General features: G+C 34.1%; 1 protein-coding gene across 4 annotated transcripts in view; it reads right to left on the bottom strand.

Moving 5' to 3' along the window:
- SEMA3A (semaphorin 3A) overlaps positions 1 to 15682 on the bottom strand; it is a 695593-nt gene that overhangs the window by 679259 nt on the left and 652 nt on the right. The gene's annotated exons all lie outside the window — the stretch shown is intronic.

The following is a 15682-nucleotide window of genomic DNA, read 5'->3' as shown; positions in this document are numbered from 1 at the left end:
TGCTTTTTTAAAAGATGCTGGATTATGCTACTCTTATCAAAACTTTCAGTAGTTTCCAATTTCATCCAAAAGCTAAAGTCCTTTCAAAGGCACATAGTTATTCTCTGTGATGTGTTCCCATGAGAGCTCTGTGACCTCACCATCTCCCACTCTCCTCTGTGCTCACTTCACCTGCCCACAAGGCTCCTTGCTGTTCTTCACACACATCAGGTGCACTCTTACCTCAGGGCCCTTACATTGACTGGTTCCTCAGGTTGGAAGATTCTCCACCAGAGACACACATGGCAAATTTCCATATTTCCTTTCGGTTTTTGCTCAGAGATGACTGTCTCAACATGCCTACCTGGACCACCATATTTTTAATTACAGCAGGGCCCTTTGCACCCTCTGGCACTGCTTAGTTTCCTTTAACCTACTCTATTGTGTTAATCCATACCAGTTATTAACTCATACCTATTTATTGTGTTTAATATTTACTGCCTGTCTTCTCTAATGTGAATGTGAGAGCTGTATGGCAGAGATTCACTTTACATTTGTTTCATAGTTTCTAGAATATTTCCAGGCATGCAATAAATATTCATGGAATAATCATCAATTTACCAAAATCCGTCAGACTGAATAGAATTCATCACAGAATAGAGAATAAACTAGTGGTTACCAAAAGGGAGAGGGCAGAGGGGAACATGTAAAGTAGGCATATGGGACTAAGAGATACTAACTACCATGTATAAAATAGTTAAGCAACAAGGACATATTGCACACCCCAGAGAATTATAGCCATTATCTTATAATAACTTATAATGGAATACAATCTGTAAAAATACTGAATCACTATGCTATATACTAACATAATATTATGCTGAAACTAATACAATATTGTAAATCAACTATATTTCAATTAAAAAGGAGAAAAAAGTGGGGAAAAAGAAAAAGACATTCTAGGTAAACTGAATAATTTGTGCAGATGGAAACTACATAGAGATAAGAAAGAATGTTGTATTAAGCAAATCATAAGTTTTGTGTGACCAGAATGCCAGGATGTGAGACTAGAAAATTAGACTGAGGGGCCAGACTCTAAAGTATTATGTTATCTGAAGGACCCTAAAGAGTTTGGACTCTATCCTCAGAGAAAACCGAAAGACCAGTGGGATAGCCTATTGAGTGACACAGCAATTTCCCTTGGGATTGTTAGCTTCCTTCTCCTCAGGGGAGGAGCTACTCGTTCCTCAACTTCCCTCAAAATTCACTGATCTAATCAACACAGGCTTCCAGCAACAAGATACTTGTTTTAAATATCCTGAATAGTTGCCACCCAAATTCCGATGATTTTATTTCTCACCTGCATACCTTGCTCACACCAAGTTAGAGTTTGAGGGAGTATACAGTGTTCAATTTTGAATCTGCTGACACATTTGAATATCTGATAAGATATACCTAATCAATACATGTTGAATAAATTATTCCATGAGGTACTATTTGGAGATCTAGTTGTAAATGTCTGGTGACTACATAATACTGGAGTTCTGGACTGGACTATACACTTGGCATCTTTTTGATTCTATGAATATAAAAGACATTTTTCCAACTCTATTGAGGTATGATTAACAAATAAAAACTGTATATATTTAGGTTGTACAATGTGATTTTTAAAATTTTAGATGTACACCATAATGATTTAATATACATCTACCATGTGAAATAATTATCATAACCAAGCTCATTAACACATCCTTCATTTCTTATAAGCTTATCTTTTTTTATATTGTGGGAAGAACACTTTAACATCTACTCTCTTAGCAAATTTTAACTCTATAATACAGTGTTATTAACTGCAGTAACCAAGAATAAGCTCTGGAAATCTAATGTACAACATAGTGAAAGACATTTTAAAGGGAGAGTTAGGTGAAAAGAAAGAACAGAATAACATCAAAATTAAAGGAATGAATGAATCCTCAAAAGGACACTGAGAGAGTAAGTTAAGAGATGAGAGAAAGAGCAGACAAGGATGGTGTTCTTGAAACTAAAAGAGGAGATTTCAAGGAGGAGAAAATTATTATAGCAGCTAAATGACATAGATATTAAGTATTTTCTTACTTCTCTCATTGAGGATGCCATTGGGAATTATCATAATGTAGATTCCCCAGGAATCAGAAATCAAAAGTTCGAAATTTGCTTACAAGAATTACTGCAGTGTTACGGAAAAAAATACCTGTCAGGGGTGAGGGAATCAGGACTGAACAAGGGGAAACATTGAACTGTTACGTGATTGCAGCTAGCACTTGAGGGAATCCTGAAAAACAGCACGGTCCTTTCTGCCTCAAGGCACTGATTCTTGCCCACCCTGAAGCAGGGGAGCCTGGTCTTCAATTTCAGCACCTTTATATATTTGTCATAGAAGATAGGACGCCTCTAAAGAGACAGTATGATGTTGGACACGATGGCTCCTAGTTTTTTTTGATGGAGGGAAATTCCTCTTAGCGAAGGGTCTTACCTGAGAGTTCTCTGCTGCCAGTGCTCCCAGGAGCTGGGGTAATGACTTCAGTCCTGAAGGGGAGATTTGGGTAATGCACTGGAGTGTCCTACCACCAAAGTGTTTTTGCAAAATTTGTCTCACATTAGACTCACTTGGAGGACTTTTTCAAACAAAAATTCCTGGGCCTATTCTGATTCAGAATCAGATCTCAGGTAGAGCCTGCAAATTCTTATTTTCACAGTGTCCTAGGTGATGCTGATGCTTACATTGCTGTTTTGAGAACCACGCACTGAGAACCAGTGTATTGCAATGCAATCATTGCAAGCATCTTAGTAAAGTGTTGGAATTAGAGGCCGAAGTATAAGAGGTTGACAAGTGAACGAGAGGTCTGAATATATCTATCTATCCATAACTATACCTGTATCTATAGAAAGATATTACTTTCTTCAAGATACTTGAGGTAGAAAAGAAAGAAGAAGTAAGAGAAGTAGTAAGATTGAGACAGATTTTATGTTATTTTGGTTTAGTATTGAGTATTTACTGTGATGAAGTCATGTCCTCACTCCAATCTCAAATTTAGTCTTACTTAAGTTCCCTCATTCAGTAAATGGTACCACTCAACTGCTCAAGTGGAAAGTATAGGTCATCTTTGATTATCCTCTTTCCAGTTCCTTCTAGTCATCCTGCTGTTCAATTATGCAAGATACATCTCAAAAAATATTTCAAATCAACTGACTTCTCTCCATTTGTCCTGCTACCATCATGATATAGTCACCACCAATTCTTGCATAGATTACTACAATAGCTTCCTAACAATTCCTCAGCTTCTGATCTTGCCCTCACAACTCATTTTCCTGTTGCAATCAGAAGAGTCTTTTAAGAATATCAAATCATAAGGTTCTTCTAATTGAAATTGATAATTGTCTTCCCTTAGCAATCAGACTAAAGTTTAAACTCATCTGTGGTTTGCATGGCTATACTGCCTTTGATCTTTTCCTCAACTATCATTTACTTCCTGCCTCAAAGTACTCATTCTTGCTTTTCTTTGTTGCCTAGAATTTCTTTCTGCCTATACTGATTTTTACTGGGAATTTATACTAGTGGGACCCTGTGATTTAACTGTAAGATGTATCCACTAACTTCACAATAAAAGTAAACATAAGTTATCGAAACCTGCTAAGTAGTAGCAACTGACAGGCTTACAAAATGAAACATATGCTAAACAGTATGACAGCTCTTATTTGTTTATTTTATTTTGCTCTTTGCAGGCTTAAATATTTTCTTGGCCCACAAGATGACTCAAGCATCCAGGTATAAGTAGATGAAAAGAGAGGAATATTGGAGGAAAGGGAAGAGTAAAGGAAGAGGTAAGCAGGTTTGAGTGAGCACCATCAGACCAGTTCAGTGTCGGTGATTGGTACAGTGTCTGCTCTTAAGGGAACTTAAGTGGGACCATTGAAAGCAGAGAGAATAGATACTATGATATTTTTAGATGCAGATCAGAGCCCAGGATAATATGATTTTATTTTAAAATGTGTCTTTTCAGGGCTAGAGTTGTGTTATAAAAAAAAAAAGTGTTCCAACCCTACTTGATGGTCATGTGAAATATTTCTAAAGGGCTCGACCACCAGCACATCTGTCCTTTTGCTGGCTTTTAGATCAGTAGACCAGAATGTAATAAATCCTTCAAGACTAAAGTATGCTGGGTTAATCTACGGCAATGCAGTGTGTCACCACAGAATATAACTTTACTAACATATTATAGGTCTCTTCTGAGGTTAAGAAAAACTGGATTCCTTCAAGTCATCATCCAGAGAAAGATTTATTCTTAGTACAGTGAAATTTATGTGACTGCACTTTTCTTAGGCATAATCATGAACATTCAAGTTTACTTTTATAATGCTTCTATATTTCCCACTTTTGAAAACATTAGTTGATGGGTCAGCTAATTTAATTTTTTATCTTTTATTACATACTATGAAAAAATAAGCTTCCAAAGTAACTTCTTCAAAAGCAGAGCATTTATTTCAAAGACTAGAAATAAATAATAAAATCAGTGACCCTTGCTTTAAAAGTATGTGGTAATGATAAATTTTGATATTGTTAATGAGTCCCATGTTAAGATCTAATAGTTATAGTCAGAAATTTATTTTCCTATCAGGCTTGGATTAGATACAGTCTATATATGTTAGACATTTTGATGATGTTGGTTATTAAAAACATAAAGTTGGTAATAAATTAACTGCACAATAATAAGAATATTTCATTTTGGTAACACTGTGTTGTAAGAATTTCTCTACAGTATATGTAAGAGGAAGATAAAAAATTTCACTATATGTCATTTGATATGATTTAATAATAAATTAAAAATTGAATTTACTGTACTTACTTTTATTTTTTAGATTGCCAAGGTAGTCTGGAAAATGGCTCCATTAGAGCATGAAGAGGAAATATACTTAAAATATTTTCCAAAGATACATGTGCAAAATATTACTTATTCTTTACTAATCAGAAGTCAAATGAAGGGTCTAATCCAACTCCTAGTAGTTGAGCACTCACTGAACAAGTGGACTTTTCATGTCTACCATCTGATCAGCAAATTTTAAACTGAAACATTAAAGAGAAAATAACAAAAGAAACACACAACTCTCCAAACTCAGAGAACATTGCTCAGAGACACTATCAGCAGTGTAAGAAGCTTCCCTAGTGACCCTTGTGCAAAGCTCATTCTACAGTGGCAGTTTACAAGTACTTTTTTTCCTTTTAACTTTTTTTGGAGATACATCTCCATAAAAAAAGACAAAGATACAGTGTTTAAATAACAGTAACAAAATACTCATCCCATCAAAGAATTTAAGAAAAATATGAGCAAAGATTTAAAGCCCCAGGTATTCCTTTCTAAATGCTTCTTCCACTGTCTCCCAGTCTCTATACTGACTTTGCATTTTTCATCAGTCTCTTTCTTTTCTTTATACACAATAATCTTAGCAATTTTTAATGCAAAATGTTTCATTTCAAAGAGAGTATACACTATATATGTTACATCATTTATATGTATGTGTATATATCTGTATATTGTAAGCAACATATACATGCTATTTATATAAACACAAAATAGTACATATATACATACAGTAACCATTGTTTATAAGCATTGTAATTGTTTTAAAATACTGAAGTAAACTGAGTAAAGTTAAGTAAATTAACCTAATTTCATTTATCTAAAGTTAAAAGAGGACTTGAATCTAGGTCTTCAATTCTAAATCTACGGTTCTTTCAAAAAATGTCATGATATGTATAAGGGTTATCTTTAGCAAATAAATGCTTGATAAAACAGTACTAAAATTCAGTTATGCTCTTAAGTAAATTTCTACATTACTAAACACAAAGTATTATTACATATTTGTGCCAAACATTTTACTTATTCAGACTATGAGCAATGCTTGGTGTGTATGTGAATTTAAGTTATCTCTTCCTATAAATCAATCCAAAGTCTCCCAAAATTCTTGACCCTCAATTTGGGAACATAACACTAGTCTTGACTAATCATTTAGTTTTGAGTTACTCTAGCATTATAGTGCAATAGTTATTTTGCTTTATTCATAAAAGGAATCAATCCTTTCAGAAGACAGTCTCTTCACAATAAAATCCAAAGAGGGGTGTCATGTTCTACTTCATATGGGAGATGCATCTTCCAAAACACTGTATGTACTTGTAAATCAGAATACTCTACAACTAACCAAGAAAATAGATTAAAGTCAAAATTCTACTTAGTGCTCTCAGAGTCTTTCAGTCTGCCTTTGTGAAAACAACACTAAGTCACTCTACTTTTGGTCACTTTCTGCAGTGGAGTTTTCTCTTATAAGGGGCAGTCACAGATAATGAAAATAGGATGCTTGAACAATTAATTTCATAGTAATCCTACATTGCCCAGAACTAGAGAAAATGAGTAATCTTCATAAATTGAAACTATTCTATAAATTCACAATATATAATAAATTTGCTATCTAGAATTTATCTATGCATGTAAAATTTAGAATTATGCAAATGTCCCCTCATTTTTTTACTAACCTGGTAACTATCAGAAAAACTTCCTTTATAATCTGGTCTGAATTTTGCATCAATTTTCTTAGGTCTTCACTGTATTAACTTCATAGATACAGGTTAACTTGGAAGAACCAAATGGCAGACCACATTAAGTTAACTCTTAACTCCATGACCCATCTAATTCACCTATAGCTACTTTAGATGGTTTCCAGTAAGCTGAAAGCTTCTCTCTCTTCTCTGCCTGAGGGTTTTCTTAGCATCAGGGACCCTTGAGAATAACTACCGAGTCAACCTTAAGCCAATAGGGTTGTGATGTTAACAAATAAATGCCCAGTCTTTTTCATTCTTCCCTTCCCTCCCCTCTCCACACCCCAGTGGGATGACTCTAAGACATGTTCCACGTGGCTTCTTACAGAGTCCCCAGCAGGACTGGGCTCCAGCTGCCCTCACTAAGAACCCATTTATAACACAGTGTTTATCGTCTTATCTCTCTCATAGTTCCTACTTTCCCTGATTCCATTATAATGATTCCCAGAAGCACTCTCTTCCCAATAATTTACTTGCAACTAAGCTCCTGTCTGCTTTTGGAAGTACTCAAACTAAGACACCATTCTTGTTGGTTTTCATCACCATCATCATCATCACCATAAGCAATACTGATTAAGCTCTTCCCATGTGTCAAAGATGATTCTAAATACTCAACATTTATTGACAGATTTAGTATTCTCTAAAAACTTTTGACATAACTATTTTCATCACTCTTAGTTTAAAGATGAGAAAAATCAAAGCATATAGCAATTAAATATCTAGCTTAAGTTCTGACCAGAATTTGCACTGAACCAGTACAGTATACCAACTTAAGCTTTGCTTCCTTTTTGAGTACATATGTATAAGTTGAAAAACCATGGCTTTTTCTTTAAGTGACACTGGTGTATACATTTTCTTTAGTCTTCACACCTCACTCTGGTCTTCACTCAAAAGAACCCAAACAAGTGTTTCTGCTATACATTTGCAACACTCCAAGTTCATGTGTGCACAAGTCCTACAAGATGTAGGGATGACAGGTGTTTCCTGAAATGATCAGTCACACTTCATACATTGGTCTGATAAGCAGATCACTCAAGAGAGGAAACACAACTTGAATGTACTTATAAGATCCTAGATTTCAAAAATTTATAATAAGACACCAAGTAGGTCTTGATAGGTCACATATGCTTCTCATTTGGTAAATCTATTAAAATAACCTATATTTTAAAGTAATGCCATGGCAGAAATGGAGATTCTTTTCTATTTTTCACCAAACTTTGAACTTTTTGAATAGCATCAAGGATAAAATACACTGATAAGAAATAAATAGTTACCAATGACTCAGTATCCATGTATGTAGCAATATTAAAATGTTATGTTAATATTTATCACGATACATAGAATATTTATTTATATATATAAAATCAGGTAAATTTACTGTAATCTTAATACCTTTGAAACTATTAATACAATATGCTATCGCCATCTTTTTTCCTTCCATCCCTCCCTTCAAACGCTGGTCTTTGCTACATTTGAAAAAACATTAAAGACAAATGCATTTTTCAAATGTTAAGATGAGAACGAGATTCACTGACAGGGCACAGATTCTGATATTGTTCAGAGTACATAATGATGTTTTTAAATTAAGGCTAGCTGAAGCAGCAAAAAATTTGTCATGGTTTGAGGAAGTAAGTCATGATGTTCACATGTATATTTGGTGGTTTGCATGATTCCAAAATGATGTTCACTGTCAGGGAGATTCTTCAAGTGATACATAAACTTTGGCTTACTTTGCTGCTCTGTGAAAATTATAACTCTCCCATATGGAAAAATGTGTTAAAGCATATATTTCCACATCTCTAAATCTATATTTTTCCTTCAACTTCCAAACATTTTAAGAACTTTTATGTATCACAAAGATAGGAGTGACTTAAGGGTGCTAAAAAAAAAAAAAAAGCTAATTTATTCTCCATTTTCTGAATTTTCCAACAGATAGCATATTTTCACCTAAATAACACCTAAATTATTATCTCTCAGATGATCACATCTGATAATTGCTGGCTAGACACATTTCTATTTAATACATGGAATTCTACATCTAGATAAGGCAGTATATTTAAACTTACATAAATTTTCCTTTTTATAATTTTTATTATAAGTAATTTATATAAAGACATAAATGATACCTACAGATGTGATATACCTTCATCTGTATATTTCTATTTAATGGAATTAATATCTAGACAAATATTTTATTACTCTTTTTTAATGCCACCATTTCCTTTGACTTCAATGGTAAACACAATAGAGATTGAATTTAATGTATTTAATAATTAAATTATTTATTTAATTTAACTTAATGAATATTTATATTTTAACCTTGGACTGATCAACATTGGTATCTTGGATTTCTTCCTAACTGTGTTTAACGATTTTTTTCTGACATAGCAATCTATATCCAAAACTTGCCATGTTATAAAATGAATATTTAAGAGTTATCTTCTACATGGATGCATAATACAGCCAAAGACTTACAGTATGTGAAACATCATATCATATAATATCAAAATTAAATCTGATGTTCAAATTACAAAACTATCTAGTTCGTTTCACTGCCAATAAGGATTGGGTCCTATTATGGGTTCTTGGACCCAATCTCCAGCCTGTGGAAGGTATGTGTGAGGAGGTTCCTCTCACAACCAAGCAAGCTCTGACCATTTGTAGGTCAAAAGCAGGATCCAATTTGGGTGTCCTACGATTCAATTCAATTCAATTCTGACATCATATTCCACAGGAGATAACATCAGATTCCACAGACTGAGAGATCAGTCCTACAAGTCTGAGTGCCCCGCTCCCCTCAGTTCCAGATGTTAAAAGCAAGCCCAGGCTGTTACCTGCACTCCTGACCGACGGGCTATAAATCAGAGGTCCTCACAACCCTCTCCTTGGGTTTTGCTAGAGGGGCTCAGAGAACTCAGAGAAACATTTTATTTATCAGATTACTGGTTTATCATAAAAGGAACAGCCAGATTGAAGAAATGCATAGTGCAAGGTGTGGGGTAAGGTCACAGAGCCACCCTTTTCCAAGCTCACCACTCTTCCCGAATCCTCACATGCTCACCAACCAACCCTGAAGCTCTCCAAACCCTGTCCTTTCAGGGATTTATGGAGTCTTCATTACATAGGCATGACTGATTAACTCATTAACCATTGATAATTGATTCAACCTCTAGCCTCTCTCCCTTGAAAGTTCTAATCCTCTAATCATTTCAATGGTTCTCCTGGCAACCAGCCCCCAACCTGAGGTGCAAGCCAGAGTAATCCCCTAAACATAAAAGACATCTTTGTGGCTCTCATCTCTTAGAAAATTCTGCAACTTTTAGGAGCTCTGTGCCAGAAGTGGGGACTAGACCAAATATATGTTTTTTATTATAAATCACAGTATCACTTCCCAAATCAAAACAAGTGGTTAAGAAATTATTTTCCAATTAACATTTAGATAAGATACCTTAGCAATAAGTGGCAATATCTATAATTTATTTCATTTACTTCTTTCCCATTAAAGTTTGAAATAAAATGAATTTTTGTCATAAAATGTTTGCACATTTAAATATGTACATCTCTGTAATGTGTGCATGTATTTTTGATTATAGCTAAAATTATAGCTTTGCATTTAGAACTAAAAGAAACATTTTAAGTTAAAAAAAATTTTAAGGCCAAAGAGATTACATAGGTAACATCAATTTGAAAAGTGACTTTTGTTTTCTGAAATCTGTTTTTTGGGTTTTTGTTTTGTTTTGTTGTGCTGTGAATGAGGAGGAGATACTTCTCCCCAGCATACCTAAAGCTATGGCTGCCCCTTGTCATCTTAGGCTGCTCATGACAGGAGAGCAGTAAGCAAGGAAAGGAGCTTCCACAGTGGCAGGGGTACTGGATCCTGATTATCATGAGAAGAAAGGGCTGCCAAATCCAGACAACGGCAACACCTGAAATGCATTTATTAATCATAATGGAAATGTTCACTGTATGTTTCTATACCATTTATCTACGTACCTAACTCCCTCAATTTCTCTGTAGCTATCAATGCACCCATCTATAATTATTAAAGTGGCTAAACTCCTGCACAGTCCTCTGCCTCTGATTTGAACCTTTGTGAAGTTTTGTGCAGTCAAGTCAGAAACAGCAAAAACACAGCTTAGCTTTTCTCTGTTACAAGTTGTAGAATGTAAAACTCAGGCCAAGGTTCTCGACATTTTTTTTCTTTAATTAATAAAGCACTATTAATGCTAGGTTCAATTAGAGAGCAATCCAAAATATTGTGATTCAAATAGCCTTCTAATAATACAGAAACAATGGCTTTAGATTTAAAAATATGTTTTTGTTTTGAGAGCTTCTACTTTTTTTAAATGTCTGGAATATTTATAGAGAATTTTTGCTCTTACATACAGGGGAAAATTATGCAACCTTTACCCAACAGAAATAGCACAGTTAGTGATTTTAGTTGTAAGCCTGTCACCTGCACTATATTTTTTGGATAGTATGCATCAAACATTGACTATTTTGAAACAAAGCTGAGAAGTACTTAACACTGAAAATGTTTCATTTAATGTTTCTGTTCATTTGTTTATGGTTTGCCTGCAACTGATCCATATTTATAAGCTTTAGAACAGATATGAATAAATAGCTGTGTTGGATCTTTTATTTGTTCACTTATTTTTTCAAAAAATATAGTTCTATGCAATATGAAATATTTAGGTTGATCAGATATAGTGATCATCTAATATTTTTAGTCACAGAAAAGTTATCCTGTGAGGGAAACTAATGTTTAACAACAAGCTATAATATAGTATAAAAAATGCTGTAACACCAATGACAAATACCTAAATTTAATAAAATGAGTCTTGCTTGAAAACATAAAAGTATGTGTAGGAGAAATACAGAAAACTTTCAGAAATGATTACATAAAATAATCTATGTAATTTATTCAAAGCAGTCATTTATATATTCAATACACTTTTATTTAGGGTGTGTATTTGTTCATTTGTTACCTACCAGACTCTCCAGAAATACTTCTTTGCCACCCACATTATTTCTGAAGCTAATTCCCAAATTTAAGCTGAGGCTTGTTAGGTCTTTTTTTTTTTGCAATCCCCTAGGAAGAACCACATCAACTTTTCAAGCAGGGCTCATATGTATGATTTTTTAACTTAAATTTCCATTTTTGAGAACTTTAAATTTAAAAAGAGTTTTGCTTTGAAGAAGTCACCTGTTCCTACTGTTTATTTGGCCTTTATTACTAGTTCTTTGCAAGACTCGTCTGCATTAGGCTCTATCAAATGCAGAGTCGAAAGATGGAAGAACTCGTCCTCATGCTGATGCCACAAAACACCCCAAGTTATTTTCAAATACTTTGCATATAGAAACATTTTCAATACAACTTGTAACCGTTTTTTCTCTAAACTGTGCCACTGCAATATGTAGATAAAAAGAGGTCTAGTAGATATGGACATAAAATATGAACCAAAAAGGCAGAATTGGAAATCTGGTGCAAGTAACAAGGCCTGGAATTTCGTCACTGTCTATGAAATGACTGCATGGATCGTTACGCAGGTTAATTTCTGGGTATCTGCTTCCTCACCCTCTCTGTGGCTGTTGAACACTATCAAGGAGTTCACAAGCCGAAAATACACACCCAGCTCAGGCAGCACTTTGTAAGGCCTGCATTTTACCTGTCTATCCCTACTTAAACAGATGCTCTATTTCAGCTGTTCATGTTCCAATCTAATGTCTATTTATATTCTACTTTTAAGATAAAGTATTTCAAAACACTAGACCATAAAAGGTAGTTAAAGGTAAAAGAGGTTGCAAAGAGCGAAGAAAAGTCTACCATGCACAGTCTTCGTGTACAAAAAAAGTAATTTCATCTTATGGATCTTTTAAGAGAGTGAGTTATTTACACTTTATATAAGTGAAATAAATGGAAAATGATATATATGTCACCCAAAAGAGTTCACCTGTGTGTTTTTCATCAGTTTACTCAAAACTAATTAGAAAATTTCTGATGTTTCAGAAGCACTATGAAAGCTACCTCTTTGAAATGGGAAATCATATTTCCATAGCAATAAATTGAACTTGAATGTTTATAGTGTTAAACTCACTTAAATACTTAGAACTAATAGCCTAAGTTTTCATATCCTAACTAAAATTTGGATTTGAATGGAATAATAAATAAATAGAAACAAATGGAATTTCAAATACCATTTTCGTAAACATAAACTAGGGAACACAAAGCCCACAAATGTTATTTAGGTGTCTCTTAGACAGCAGATATTAATAGATAGTATAACACAGAGATAGGGCAAGGTAAATACAGAAAAATCCTTCTGAAAAACAAACAAAATTGAGCACTTCATAGAAGAACCATGTCAACCCATGGTTTGAAAATCACCTGACATAAATGTAGGGACAGTCAATCAGGTACTAATGACAGTATAGATGGAAAAGTATAATTTAAGCATATAAATTCATCCAAATGTTACTTATTAACTCTTTCTTATTCTTTCAATACCATTGATTTCTTTTTGTATGGTTTTCTTTCCACCAAACTATCTGGTTCAACTTCATAGTCAATACGGAAAACTTAATGCATCTTTCTCAGTCCAATGCAATCTGCATTTACTGTACATTGTTTATGCCATATAATTTGCTTGAATTTGGAAATACAAGAATGTCACCCCCATTACTGTGGAAAGAGCCAATCATAGAAGCTCAGTTTTGTTGTGGTCATTACTGTGATAAAGTTGTACAGAGAATGATGAGCTTGTTCTGGGGGAATTAATGAGCTGAATATTGAAGCGTATGTAAAAGTTAGCAGAGTAAGAGAACTGGAAGATGACAGTTTTGACTAGAGGAAACACTTACAAAGGCACAAAGCTATGAAACATCATCTAATAAAGCAAATGCATGACATTTAAGGCAAGGAGTCACAGAGAGTGAGCTAGGGGATAGGCATTTCTTGCTGACTTGGGGTATGTCCTCTATGTGATGGGAACACAGTGGGTATTTTAAGCAGGCCAGTGACAGGATCAAGTTTGCATTAAATGAATCCTGCCTCAATAGAGATGACTGGTCTGATACCAGTGAGATTTCAGGTAAGGAGACAAGTTGGGTGCTTATTGACAGGGACAAGGCGTGAAATGATGAGGGCTTAAATTTGGTCCACGGATAAAGACAAATAGGCAATGAGGCTTATCGGTGAAAAATCAAGACTATGACTGATTAGAGATGGATGTGAGAGAGAGAAATTTTGGAACAATAGCTCAGGTTTTGAGATTATATTAGTAAATGTCACACAAACTGAGATAAGAAAAAATGATGGGAAAGATTGTGAAGAAAGATGAATATTTTCAGCTTCATTGGCTTATAGCATAACCAGTTAGAGGTAGAGAGAGACAACAAGGTATGTGACTCAGAAACTGTAGTCATGTTATGTGGAATCATACATATAAATGAGGTAGAGGATTTGTCATGTAACAGAGAAACCACACATACATAAAAGAAAAGCGGACTGAGGAAAAAGACCTGAATAGCTCCACTGTTGAATGTCCAAAGTCTAAGGAAGAGATAAGGACAGGACTGTTCCACTGATTCTAGATTAGTACGTGTCAAAAAGGAGGAAGATGTCAGCACTGCACAAAGCAGCTGTGATATCTAGTAAGATAATAACAATGTCAATAAGATATTATTGGTGAACTCTGGAGGTTTCAGACTTTCGGAGGCATTTCAGGAAAGAGCAGAAGCCAGATGAAGGTGAGCTGAGGTGTGAATGCAAGATGATAAGGGAAAGATAGAGTACAGACTAAAACTAAGCTTGGCTGAGAAGGAAGAGTGACAATGAGAAACAGTTCAAAATTGAAAATGAAACTCCCTTGAAATGTTTTTCCTGCCCGTTTTCCCTCATTCTACCCTTTGACAAAAGGTCTTCTAATACTCTGTTCTGATCAAATTTCAGAGTTCAAAGGGAAACATTCTTAAAATCACTCCTATGTCTTGAAATACTCTAAGAAAAAGTAAATTATCCAATTTGTACCTGAAGGGAACTCAACCAGTAAACAAACAAAAACATAGAATTATGTTTCATCATACTAGGGTTCTGTTACACAGAGGACTTTAAAATGTTTAAGAAGTGGTTCAAATGCTTTACTTTGCAAAATCTTCCCTTCTATAGCCATTATTTCTATGTTAAAGCCTTCTAGAAAGTTACCTTGGAAAAAAAAAATCACTAGTGTATATCCAAATACAAAAGAACACAAACCTGAATGCAAAATGGAAATAAAATATTCAGCAAGCATGAATGCCTTTTAATGCATTTAAGACAATAGCATCTAGACTCTACAGGACTAGAAATAAATTATTTATGGTTTAATAACTCATCCAGTTGTATCATTTCCAGACATACACTCTCAACCTCATATATGCATATAACATAGTAATTTGAGCAATTTTATTATTTAGACCAACTTTCAAATAAAAATTCAATTTTCATTTTGTTATTAATTGTGAGTCTATGATTTCAAATAGGAATCCTCTTAATTCTCAAAGAAAAGAATCATATGAAGTCACAAAATAACCTAAGAAATTAGATTGTATTTTCATGTTTACTACTTCTTATAAAAACCAGAAAGAGTATGCCAAAATAAAGTCTACATAGAGAAAATTTGGCAACAAACATAAAAAAAAAAGTATATATATTTGAACTTTGGCCCACCAATCCCACTTCCTATTTCTATATTTTTGTACTGGACAAAATACGGATGTATCCATGACAAGGCTATTCATTTTAGCATTATTTGTAAAAGTTGCTTTAAAAACAAGAAAGAAAAAAGAAACCGAGGGGTAGTTGCTAATGTAAACTATGAAACATTCGCACTATAGAGGCTATTAAGCTGTAACAATGGAGAAAAACTATATGCTCCCATGGAGTGACCTCCAAAATACATTGTTAAGTGAAAATAACAAAGTTGAGGGAAAAAAAAAATATATATATATAAAAGTATATATATATATATATATATATATACTTTTCAGCTGCTTATCAAAGAAAAGGGGGGAGGGTTGATTTCAATATATATACTC

The sequence above is a fragment of the Vicugna pacos genome, chromosome 7, assembly GCF_048564905.1.
Source record: "Vicugna pacos chromosome 7, VicPac4, whole genome shotgun sequence".
Lineage (NCBI taxonomy): Eukaryota > Metazoa > Chordata > Mammalia > Artiodactyla > Camelidae > Vicugna > Vicugna pacos.
The sequence above is the reverse complement of the archived record's forward strand: the minus strand, read 5'-3'. Positions and strand labels throughout refer to the sequence as shown.